We start from the raw sequence: 13,395 nt of genomic DNA, 5'->3' as shown, positions 1-13,395 counted from the left end.
TATGGATACATTTGACATATGTGAAAAGTTGCATACATAAAGATGTTCATTGTAGCACTGTTTTTAATAGCAAAAATTTTGAACATCTGAAAGGGGACTGGTTAAATATATTTATATATATTTATATGGATATACTGATTATGGCATATCCATACAATGGAAAATATACAGTCCCTGAATGAGGTATCTCTGTAATCACTAAAATCAAAAGATCCCTTGTATAAATTTAGTAGGAAAAGCAAGGCACAGGAGAGTAGAGCCATAGGCAGATGTGGTTTAACTGTTTTGAGAAACATACATGCTTTGAAACACTATTTTGTAGCATATGCATAAAAAGTCTGAAGTTTAGGGGCGCCTGAATGGCTCACTCAGTTAAGCGACCAACTTCGGCTCAGGTCATGATCTCGCAGTTTGTGGGTTCGAGCCCTGCATCGGGCTCTGTGCTGACAGCTCAGAGCCTGGAGCCTGCTTCGGATTCTGTGTCTTCCTCTCTCTGTGACCCTTCCCCGCTCACGCTCTGTCTCTCCATCTCTTAAATGTAAATAAACATTAAAAAAATTTAGAAAAAAGAGTCTGAAGTTTATATAAATTTTTGAAAACAGATACTTCTGTGAAGGAGAATAGGGAGACTAAGGTGAAATGAGATTTAATTTTCATTTTCGTTGTGTATGAAGTGTATGTGTATATTAATTAATTTCAATAGCTGGTTATATTTTTTAAGAGGGAGAAGGCTACTGGTAACAGAAAGTGCTAGATGCTTTTTTTTTCCCCTTTAAAAAAATCATAGAGACTCTGGACGCTAATGCTATGGGAGTTATCTTACTGTTATTAAGTATTATAATAAAGGTGCGCCTGGGTGGCTCAGTTGGTTGAGCATCCGACTTCGGCTCAGGTCATGATCTCACGATCTGTGAGTTCGAGCCCCACATCATGATCTCACCATCTGTGAGTTCAAGCCCCGCGTTGGGCTGTGTGCTGACAGCTCGGAGCCTGGAGCCTGCTTCGGATTCTGTTTCTCCCTCTCTCTCTGCCCCTCTCCCCTCATGTTCTGTCTCTCTCTCTCTGTCAAAAATAAATAAACATTAAAAAAATTTTTTTAAAGTGTTATAATAAAAAGGCAAGGCAAGGATAGTTTTCCCACTTTCATGAACTGAAGGATCAAATAAATAACTTTACTCATTCTAATCACCAGAACTGTTTCGTTGTTGGCTCCATTATACTTGAGGATTATTAATTTCAGGGTCCTTTTATAATCTATCAAGAAACATGGGAAAATAATTAGAAATATGCTTATGAATGCCAATAGGCTTGTTTCATATCTAATCCTTATTTGAATACAATTAAGTTCATATTTTCTACAAAGGTAGTGATGAATTTGCCAGTATATATAGGTATAGTTTTAACAATTATTGTCAAATAATTATTTTTACCAGTTCTATTTTGCTGATAGGAAAAAAAAAACACTCTACTATGTATCAAGTGGAATATAGAGTTAGTCAATAATATTAAGGTTGCTATGGATGTTTGATGTTATGTAAATAAATAAAGTAACATTTCTTCCCACCCACACCACAAAGCAAGCACATTCTCCAAATGGGGGGTGTGGAATTCAGGTCCTGAGACGGTAAGAGGTGTCTTAAGGTGACACAAATTATTAGTGGCAGATATAAAGCTGGCACTCATGTTTCCTGACTGCTGATTCAGTGTTCATTTTATCTACATCTAAATGCTTCAGATGATAAATCCTAACCATATGTAACAGAAGAAGGAGGGAGACAGAGAAAGACAAGAGGGAGAAGTGAGGAAGGCAGGAAGGGAGAGAGGGAGAGAGAAGGAGAAGAAATTAACATTTATTGAAAACCATTATATAGCAGGCACTTTTATACAGTTATTCTCTTTTTATCCTAATAATTACTCTAAGGTCCGATATAGATTGTTATATAGATTTTATAGTTGTGGAAACTGAGGCTTGGTTGTAGTGAGGGTGGGAAAGTGGCATTAAATAAATATCTAAGGGATGACCAAATATCCTTTTCTCATCTTACACTTACTTTGAGCTATGTACTCAGTGCACAGAATTGTGAACAGACTCACAGATACTATTCCAAATATATACATATATTTGTACAGTCAAAACGGGGTAAGAGAAATGTTAAATTGAACCATTATTTATTTTGACCTATAACAAGAGCAATTTTATATGGCTTGATCATCCAATATGCATGATACAAAGCACAACTTGGAAGGCTGTGCCATTCAGAGCACTTTGATATACATACAGACCCCATAAGATTCCAAGTGAAACCTCCAAGCAGCTTAGAGAAAGCAGAACAAGGTTAAACCAGTCTCTTGGGATTGGCAACTTAGGTTGAAAAGCCAAGTGCACCAGGGAAGCAATACTGGGTCACAGATCCTATCCTAGGAGATAAGTTGCCAGTAGGAGAGCTAGAGGATTGTTAGCAAGCCCATTTGAGTGTGGTTTTGACAGAATGCATCCGTTGGCACGAGTGTGAGAGGCAGCAAATGCTTGTGGCTTGTTCTTGCTCTGACTGCAACATTAACTTGTCTTAACCTTTACTTGGCTAAGTGCCTGAAGCTCTCCTTAGAAGAGATGCAATTATCCTCTTGCCCTTTTTCAAAGTTCTCCCCATGTCACTGTGTAGTCTGGCTTCAACAATGTCATACCTGATGACTGGTGTCTGCTGTGAGCCCTAGCCAAGGGTGTCATTACCTGGAGAGGGTAGAGGGATGTAACTCTATGCTATGATCTATGGCAACCTATCCTGTAAGTGCTGCAAACCCAAAAGCTTTTACTGGTTCAACACTCAAGCCAAGCTGCAGGGAAGAAGGAAAAGGAGATGGTGTGTTTGCTCAGGGACTGGGTCATAGCTGGACCATGTCAGTTAAAGGAGTTCCTCTGCTTATAGCGTCCTCTTCTTTGAAGCTCTGACATATCAGTTCCTGGATTCCTGGAGTAAAATGAAAAGCCAGGGTTCTCCTCCTTCCCTCCCTCTGAATACTATGAGACCTACTTTGAGAAGAAACATACCTACTTATCACTCTTTCTTAGGCTCTTGTTAACCACTATTTACTTGTATAGGGTCCTTATATGATGGTTTTGCCATGTGTGTGTATGTTTAACATTTTACCATAACTAAAATCTTTGCTGTTTTATTTTTTTCTTTGCAAGGGAATTTCATTGAATTTGTATACCTTATCTTTATTTCTATTCATTCATCAACCCACTTGTCTAACAATCCAATAAACATCTTCAATATAGCTAATACAGTATTAGGCTTAGGATGCAAAATGGAATGCTACAGTGGTTGAAAACATGGTTTCTGGAATCAGGAATCTAGGCTCCAATCTAGGATAACCTAATTACTAGATATTACTTTGGGTTTTCTAATCTTTCTACACCTCATTTTTCTCATCATTTAAATGGAACCTACCTCCAAGAGTTGCTGTAAAGATTAAATGAGATAACCAACATAGAGTCTGCACAGAGGCTGGAATACAAGTATTCAATAAATATGAACTCTTACTAATAATGATCTATGAAGCCACAGGAATCAGACAATAAAAAGAAATATAAGGCATCCTGGTCGGTAAGGAAGAAGGAAAAGCGTCACTATTTGCAGATGACATGATACTATATATAAGAAACCCAAAGGACTCCACCAAACAACTGCTAGAATTGATAAATGAATTCAGTAAAGTTGCAGTATAAAAGATCCATGTACAGAAATCTGTTGCATTTCTATACACCAATAATGAAGAAGCACAAAGAGAAATTAAGAAAACAATCTCATTTACAATCACACCAAATAATAAGATACCTAGGAATAAACCTAACCAAAGAAGTGAAAGACCTGTACTCTGAAAACTGTAAAACACTGATGAAAGAAATTGAAGAAGACACAAAGATATGGAGAAACATTCCATGCTTATGGGTTGAAAGAACAAATATTGTTAAAATGTCTATACTACTCTAAGAAATCTGCATTTAATGCAATCCCTATCAACATACCAATAGCACTTTTCACAGAACTAGAACAGATAATCCTAAAATTTGTATGGAACCACAAAAGACCTGGAATAGCCATAGCAACCTTGAAAAAGCAAAGCAAAGCTGGAGGCATCACAATTCCAGACTTTAAGTTATATTACAAAGTTCTAGTCATTAAAACAGTATGGTACTGGCACAAAAATGGACACATAGATCAAATAGAACAGAATAGAAAATCCAGGATTAAACTGACAATTATATGGTCAATTAATATTTGACAAAGCAGGAAAGAATATCCAGTGGGAAAAAGATCATCTCTTCAAATGGTATTGAGAAAATTGGACAGGAACATGTAAAAGAAAGAAACTGGACCACTTTCTGACACCATACATGAAAATGAATTCAAAATGGATTAAAGACTTAAATATGAGGCCTGAAGCCATAAAAATCCCAGAAGAGAATATAGGCAGTAACTTCTTTGACATCAGCCATAGCTTCTTTTTTCTAGATAGGTCCCATGAGGCAAGGGAAACAAAAGCAAAAATAAACTATTGGGACTATATCAAAATAAAAAGTTTCTGTACAGTGAAGGAAACAATCAACAAAACTAAAAGGCAACCTACAGAGTGGTAGAAGATATTTGCAAATGAAAAATCCAATAAATGGTCAGTATCCAAAATATATAAAGAACTTATAGGCATGCCTGAGTGGCCCAGTTGGTTAAGCATCTGACTCTTGATTTGGGTTCAGGTCATGATCTCATGGTTTGTGAGATACAGCCCCACCTCGGGCTCTTCACTGACAGCGTGGAGCCTGTTTGGGATTTTCTCTCTCCCACTCTCTCTGCCTCTCTTTCTCAAAATAAGTAAGTTAAAAAAATAATGATTTACAAAGCTCAACATCCAAACACCAAATAATCCATTTTAAAAATGGGCAGAAGACATGAACAGACATTTAGCCAAAGAAGAAATACAGATGACCAATAGACACATGAAAAGATACTCAACATCACTTACTTTCAGGGAAATGTAAACCAAAACTACAATGAGATATCACCTCACATTTATCAGGATACCTAAAATCAGCAAAATAAGAAAAAACAGAGGTTGGCAAGAATGTGGAGATAAAGAAACCCTCTTGCACTGTTGGTGGGAATGCAAACTGGTGCAGCCACTCTGGAAAACAATATGGAGGGTCCTCAAAAAGTTAAAAATAGAACTACCTTATGATCTAGTAATAACACTACTGGGTATTTACCCAAAGAATATGAAAACAGTGATTTAAAGGGATACATGCACCCCATTATTTACAGTAGCCAAGATATGGAAGCAGCCCAAGTGTCCATCAATAGATGAAGGGAAAAAGAAATTGTACTCTAAGATATACAATGGAATATTACTCAGCCATAAAAAAGAATGAAATTTGGCCATTTGTAATGACATGGATGGAGCTGGAGAGTATAATGCTAAGAAAAATAGAGAAAGACAAATACTATATTATTTCACTCATGTAGAATTTCAGAAACAAAACAAATGAGGAAAAGGAAAAGAGAGAGAGAGAGAGAAAGACAGAGACTCTTAACTATAGGGAAGAAACTGATGGTTACAAGAGGGGAAGTGGGTGGGGGGATGAAATAGGGGATGGGGATTAAGGAGTACACCCATCACAATGAGCACCAAGCGATGTGTGGAAGTGTTGAATCACTATATTGTACACCCAAAACTAATATAACCTGTAATTATATTAAGGTTTAACTAACTGGAATTAAAATTGAAATTTAAAAAGCAAATAAAAATAAATCGTTTTTTAAAAAACAATGAACTATGAAAAATGTATATCTCATGCTAATAAATGAGAGCCATTGGAACAGTTCTACAGCTAGGCCATGCCAAAAATAAAGATGCCTTTTCCATCTTATTGGAGGATATTTTAACAGCTTCTAAACTGACCCTCATATTCTTCAGGAAAATCACCTGGACCTGGAAACTGATAGTCTCAACATCCAACAGAACCCTTTGTTCACAGAAGCCATGGACAAAAGAATGTTCCCCTTTTCCTATTTTCCTGTCCATGCAAATTATATGCATCCCTAAAGCTATTCCAGGTAGTTTAACTGAGTTTTTTCTCTAGTCAGTCCTTATATGAGGATATTCATAACATCGACCAAATCTTCCAAAAATTAGGTAATTCCTTTATGAACTATATTTCAAGGGTTCATTCTAAAACTATATATAACCAGTTGTCACTTTCAAAAACACAAGTCAACCACTATTTCCATCAAATCATAACACAAAATAGACCTAGTCAGAGGGCTTGATGCCTTTCTGTACAGCTTTTTGGAAGAAAGGCCAAAAAAGAATCCTTCTCTACCAAACGCATCCCCCCTACACTTCTGAACGGGTCAGAATTCGATCCAGCAATGTTTGAAAATGATTTGCCAGTGTTTCATTCTTTTTGCTATTAACACCTGGGATGAAAGTTGATAGGATGGGTATTACCTCACAGGGTTTGAGGAAGGAGCAGCTGTGCTTCAGGAAGAAAAGCTTCTTTGCACACAAATAAAACCGGCAGAGACTATTGTCTCCCAGCATCTCTCCAAACACACCTGACTAAAATTTCAGAGATTCAAAGATTAAAATTACATAATACACCCTGGAGGTTCCAAGCTGCATCATGCTGAATTTCCTCCAACATAAAGGAAAATATCCTGAATTTTTTAGTACATTTTCCTAAGGAGGAATAGCTGATTTTCATGAACAGGCTGAAAACCTTTCAAAGCAAATTGAGTAATATGCAAGCTCAGGGCTTAATATAGACTCCTCATTTCCCTGTCCTTTTCCTTTATTTTACTTATTATCAGTTGTAACTGTTTCATATGGGATTATTTGATTCATACATGTCTCCTCCAAGAAGTTAAAACTCATTGAGGATAAATAACTTCTGGTTTAGTTCTCTTACTTCTATATCATTGCCTAGCAAAATTTCTAGAATATAGTGGTCAATGAGTTAAAAATTATTTAATGAATAAAAGAGTCCATAAGAATAAATTTGCTTCAAATTATTTTATTTTGCCTTGCCATAGTCTTTCAGGTATCTTCTTAACTTTACCTAATTCTTCACCTATTTCTCATGAAATGAAACTGCCCCATGCATCTGGCTGAACCCTAATTAAACCCATCCTCTCCTGCCATTGATAAATCTAAGAAACCAACCCTTACCCCCATTGTAATGCTCCCATATGTTATGACTCAAATCATCCCAGATAAAGTAGGTGTTATGAGTCAGCCACAACAAAAACAAACCCCAAGCAGTTAAAGGCGAAGAGCTGCACTTTAGATAATTCTGAAAAATGTTAACTGTACTTCTAAAGTACTAAAATTCCTTCCCTGGAATTTAGCTATATAAACACGAATCTAGGCATGAGATGGTTTGCATAGTATTAGAATGTTTAAATAAACTAAATTCCAATATTCACTGTTTCTGGAGATTTTATAAATAATATAAAAGGAACAACAGACCATTAGCATTTGAATTTGGCATCTGTGGTTGAGATTACTTGGGGATGACCAGGAAGGTCACCAGAAAGTATCCATTTGTAACTTGGGTAAGAATGTCAACACTTAGGTGTTTCACTCAACACTTTTCACTCAAAACAGATATGCAAGGCACTTCTTTGGTAAAAGATCTAATTCTCTGATTAATATCTTTATTTCAGTTAATGAAATCTGTATCTCAATTCTTGAATTCTTGAATCGGCATTCTTGAATTGGGAAATTAGCTTTTTCTCTGGAGTTATCCTACAGGCAGGTAGAGGTCTACCGATTATTTGCATAATCCCAGAATTAATAATTCTTCCACGTGGTAACGTGACAGGTTTCTGATTAAATATTCTTTCATGAACACAGTTTAACATGACAATATTTAGGAAAAGGAAGTGCAAGAGTTATCGAAAAGGTGCTTAAGGGGAAAATAATTGGTAAGACGTGATTTTTTTACCTAATTTTTTTTCCTTTTTCTTTTTGTATTACCTCTGGAAAGTGAGCCTTTAGAAACTGCCATTTCCACACTAATAGGGAAAAGTTGATAGCATTTTATGGGATATTCCATTTCTCTCTTGCACTCAAACACAACCAAGATAAACAAGAAGATGTGTAAACGGCAAGTTAAGTCTGGGTGACAACATCATGGCAAACCTACTGCAGTGAGCAGTAGAATGAGCGAGAGAATGGAGGTTGAATAAAAAAGCGAATTCCTAGATGCTATGTACATTTTTTTCTATTCTGAAGTAGGGACTGCTTTGAGTTTAAGATGAAGAAAATTCCTTATCCCTTCTAAATGCATGATAAAGTTAGTTTAAGACAAAAGGTCATGTGGCTGCCTCATCCTGCTGATGCCATTCAAAGTGAGAACATTTCTCTATGGGGTGCTTGCTCTTCAGGCTTAGCTGGTGGACGTCATTTCTGAGTGGTGACAGAGGGAGTATGAGCTTGAACCGCCACGGAGGAGTAGTGCCTCTTCTTCCAGCTCATGTCACTCTGCTTTGATCTGTTTCCAAATTACTGGCTGCTAAAAATGCTTGTAGCTGACCTTTAAGGACATTCTGCACCCTCCTAGGTACCTGTAATATCAGTCCCAGTTTGGGCAGAGATGAACTCACTCCCTTATGTTCTCCGGCTAAAGAAAATCCTTAAGAACTCAGCCAAGCTGAGTTTATCACTCTTCATCCACCTGCTATATTTTTAGGGCTCCAATATTTTGTGCCTTTTACCCTCTTCCTATTCACTTGTCACCATATCAAGTCAATGTGATCACCATTTCCAAGTGATTTCTATTCCAACTTCAACATATCCTCTGGTGCTTGATTTGCCTGTGGTCAGGATTAGGTGTAAAAGTAGAAGATAGTATAGTATCTGTTTACTTTTCCTACTCTAATGTTGATTTTGACTATTCAGTACCAGGTTTGAACCGGAGATCAGAGAGGGTGGCTAATCCTGAGAACAGAGATTCAGATCTGACAAATCTGCCTTACTTAAGGTGCTCTTTTCTCTAGCTACCAGTGGCACTACAATTTTAAATCAGTCTTCTCAAGGGCCTTTATTAGCCAGGGCTTTAAGAAGTGGTATGAACAATGACCCCTAGATAACACAAACTAGTTAAGGTTTTAGCAGTTTGAAATTACTTATTCATTTATTTTTTAGCAGACTCAGGCATGAAATCTAAAAATCTAGCAGAGGGAACAGAGATAATAAGAGGGAAAGAATGGACCTGACTTTACAAAGTCAATTTCTCCATATCTCTTGTTATGGGATTTTTTCTTAGCTAGTTTCCCATTAAAAAGTTTGATAAACTTGTAGGAGGGCCAGCCAAAACAATTTCATTTCTCATTGAAATTAAGCTTTTAACCTGATATGGTATATGTCAGAACATATTTCTTAGAAACTTTGTCCAGTTTTGGGTTAAAACCTAACTGGAAGCATTCTATCAATACAGGTATAAAATGCCGTCATGATTCTGTGCTTCAATTGGACAGCCTTCTGAGCATCACTAGAACTCATCTACCATCCATCTCAAACAGGACTTGGATACCATGATTAGCAGTGCGTCTACTGTGGTTCTACTGTGAAATATCTTTCATAAAAAACATGAATGGGAAAATATTGTTTCCTCATAAGCCGTTTCTTCATAGAAAACACTTTGTCTTGTATCAATACCGAAAATACTTTATCAAACTCATTTATTCCTGTAAATGATATCTTTATCACTAAGAAAAGCCCACAATTTATTGAATACTTCATCATTCCTAGAGGTAGAGCTTTTAAATATACTGACCCTCTATATTTCTTTATTTTTTTTTTATTTCTTTATTTATTTTTGAGACAGAGAGAGACAGAGCATGAGCAGGGGAGGGGCAGAGAGAGGGGGAGACACAGAATCTGAAGCAGGCTCCAGGCTCTGAGCTGTCAGCACAGAGCCCAACGCAGGGCTCAAACTCACGGAGCATGAGATCATGACCTGAGCCGAAGTCAGACCTTCAACCGACTGAACCACCCAGGCACCCCAATATACCAACCCTCTATATTTCTGCCCTAAGTTCTGACATTTGACGTACAAGAAAAGGAATAGTGTATCCTTTTCTAAAGTCTAAAGCTCTCCTAACATTCTTACCAAATTTTCTTTGGGGGAGGCTTTTTCACTATGGAGTTTATTTTGCAAGAGTTTGTAAGAACCAACCTGTCTCTTCCATATTGTAACTGAACCCCGGTTCGTATGCCCAATGCTCAGCAATGCCAATCACTGAGATATCAAGTATGCAGCAAGGAAAGGGTTTATTTGAGAGGCAGCCAAACAAGGGGACAGCAGGCAGGGTCACATCTGTCTCACCCAACTGAGATTAGAACAAGTTTTTATAATCATAGGGATTGACATACATATTGATGAAAAGCGTGGGGAAACATGACTATTCATGAGGAAAGATGGAGCATGTGCATTGAGCAAACATATATGTGACACACATTCCATGTTTCCTTTGGGGTGGAATCTTAACATTAAAATGAGGCAAAACTCAGCCCCTGATGTCTGGAAGTCAGTAGGACAAAGAGAGGGGCTATGCCCGTACTCTGAGAGCCAGTATAAACTGGATGTGGTCTTGGACTCATCGTCTTGCGAAGGAATGCAGGACTTTTCTTGTTCCAGGCTATAACCTTATCAGTGACCTTCCATCTGTGTCAGCCCAGGCCTCTGCAGAGACAGCTGGTGGATGTGTTAGTGGGGTCTGAAAAGAAACAATAGCTAATTAGGGAGAAACAGGTCTCTGAAAAACAAGCTTTAAATTTCCTGTTAATCTTAACACTAGGGGGCAGTTTCTATATCAGATCATTAGGAAAAGGAACAAGCACATTGGTAGATAATTTTTAGTAAATTAACATAATCCAATTAACAGTGAAAGTATTTGCATGTATTGGCTTTCCCTAATATTTAAGTAGGCAATACTAAATGACCTTACCGAGCAGAATTTTATTTATATTTTTTAAAGTTTTTATTAAATTTCAGTTAGTTAACATACAGTGTAATATTAGTTTCAGGTGTACAATATAGTGATTCAACAATTCATACATCACCCAGTGCTCATCACAAGTGCACTCCTTAATCCCCATCACCTATTTCACCCACCTCCTCCACCCACTCCCCTCTGGTAACCATCAGTTTGTTCTCTGTAGTTAAGAGTCTGTTTGTTGGTTTGCCTCTCTCTCTTTTTTCCCTTTGCTCATTTGTTTTGTTTCTGAAATTCCACATATGAGTGAAATCATATGGTATTTGTTTTTCTCATATTGACTTATTTCTCTTAGCATTATACTGTCTAGTTCCATCCATGTCATTGCAAATGGCAAGATTTCATTCCTTTTTGTGACTGAATAATATTACATTATATATATGTAATGTATACATATATGTATAATGTATATACATTATATATATATACACACACGTGTATATATATATACATTTATATATATGTATATATATAAATCTTCTTTATCCATTCATCAGACGAATGGACACTTGGGCTGTTTCCATAATGTGGCTACTGTAAATAATGCTGCCATAAACATTGGGGTGCATATATCCCTTTGAGTCAGTATTTTTGTATTCTGATCCAGCAGAATTTTAAGAGATAATATTTGAAGATGCCCAGTGAAAGCAGTAATTAAGGATTACTTTGCTGTTGTTCTTGTTGTTATCATTTTATTGTTTACTGGGCTATTTCATTTAGATCTTGTTAGACTCATCAGAATGTTCTCTATATAGGCAATGAAGAGCTTATTTTTTGACCAAGGTAATATATTATTAACATAAATTTCAAAGTTTTCAAACTAAAATTATATTCTCAACCCTTTATGGTATGAAAATTATTTAACTGATTGAATAAATTCAAAATGATTTTCCAAGTTAGAGGGACTTTTGCAAGGTCTCTGAGGGCTCCCATTCATGGAGACAGGCTAAGAACTTCCATATGCACCATCATAAAAAGGACCCTCTGAAATATTCACAATAGAATTTCAACTCTTCCCCTATAGGTCTGATACCTGAAGCATTTGAGATTTACTTTCATAGACAAATAGAATCTCAACAATGTGGGCACTCATCAGAGAATTCAAGAACAAAAGACCAGAGCCTGAGCAGTATTGTTAGAAGCTTTGCTAGAAAAATCCAGTATTTGAAAGTCAGTCAGAGAAGAATGTTAACTATCCGATCCCAAGAGAATTTGGGCTCCATGCCCTTAATTCATCAGAAAGCAAGCTGGGCTGTATTACCTTAGTTTTCTGATAATAATATATCTTTAGCTTTTAATATATTAGATATAATATAATTATATGATATATTAATTATATTTATATAATAATTACTATATATTATATATTATATAATCACATATTAATAGAATACGTTATAATAATACATATATAATGGTATGCATAATATAGTAATTAACATAATGATTATATTAATATATTGGAAGCATCCATTTGAAGAACATTTCTGTAGCTTTGGCAAAACTATTTTCCATTGTATTACTCATTGTTCTTTATGTAAAGATCTACATGATATATTCCTCTCAGAATTTTGTGCCAGGGGGTGTTTCTTTTTATAAATTAATACCTAGACTTTCTTTTTATCAAGTACTTCATAATAATGATCCAAAATTCTTCACTCTCTTTTTATTTTGTTTAATAGAAACATCAAGGTTAACAAACTTATTGTGGGTTATTGACTAATATCACGTATCTAGTTTATATTCTCTTTTCTTCCTTCTGATTGATTTTGACTTAATCTTTTACTGTTAATTTTGGTTTAGGATCATTAATTGCATCGATCTTCTCTGAAATAGATGAAGTACAATTACAGTTACCATACATCCTAGATTTTACAGGGACATTTTGATTTCAAGTGGCATTATTCTTTTACCTACAGATGATTAATTGAAATCTAATAATATACTTCCACATTCTTATATTTGTAAAGTTTTTCATGAAAATAAGTTCACTGACCATTAAATATTTGAAAGACCCTGGCTTCCATTTTGGGTCAACATAGCTTCATATCATAAATAAGCTCAACCTCATTCCACTACTCCAGACCCATATTTCCAGCGGCCATTAGCCATCTTCACTTGGATGTGCCCCACATACTCCAGAGGCAACATATCTTTTCCACCAAACCCAGTACTTCTTCCTGTACTTTTCAAACCTTGATTACTGTTAAATTACCTAAGCAGTTTCTCTCACTCTCTCCACCCTGTTCACATTAATCATCAACTTTATTTGTTTTGATCTTTGAAATGCCTATGTTATTCCCTTGTCTCAGTCTCTTCACTTTTCTAGTTCATC

The sequence above is a fragment of the Panthera uncia genome, chromosome F2 (genome assembly GCF_023721935.1).
Source record: "Panthera uncia isolate 11264 chromosome F2, Puncia_PCG_1.0, whole genome shotgun sequence".
Taxonomy (NCBI): domain Eukaryota; kingdom Metazoa; phylum Chordata; class Mammalia; order Carnivora; family Felidae; genus Panthera; species Panthera uncia.
Note: the sequence above shows the minus strand (reverse complement) of the source record.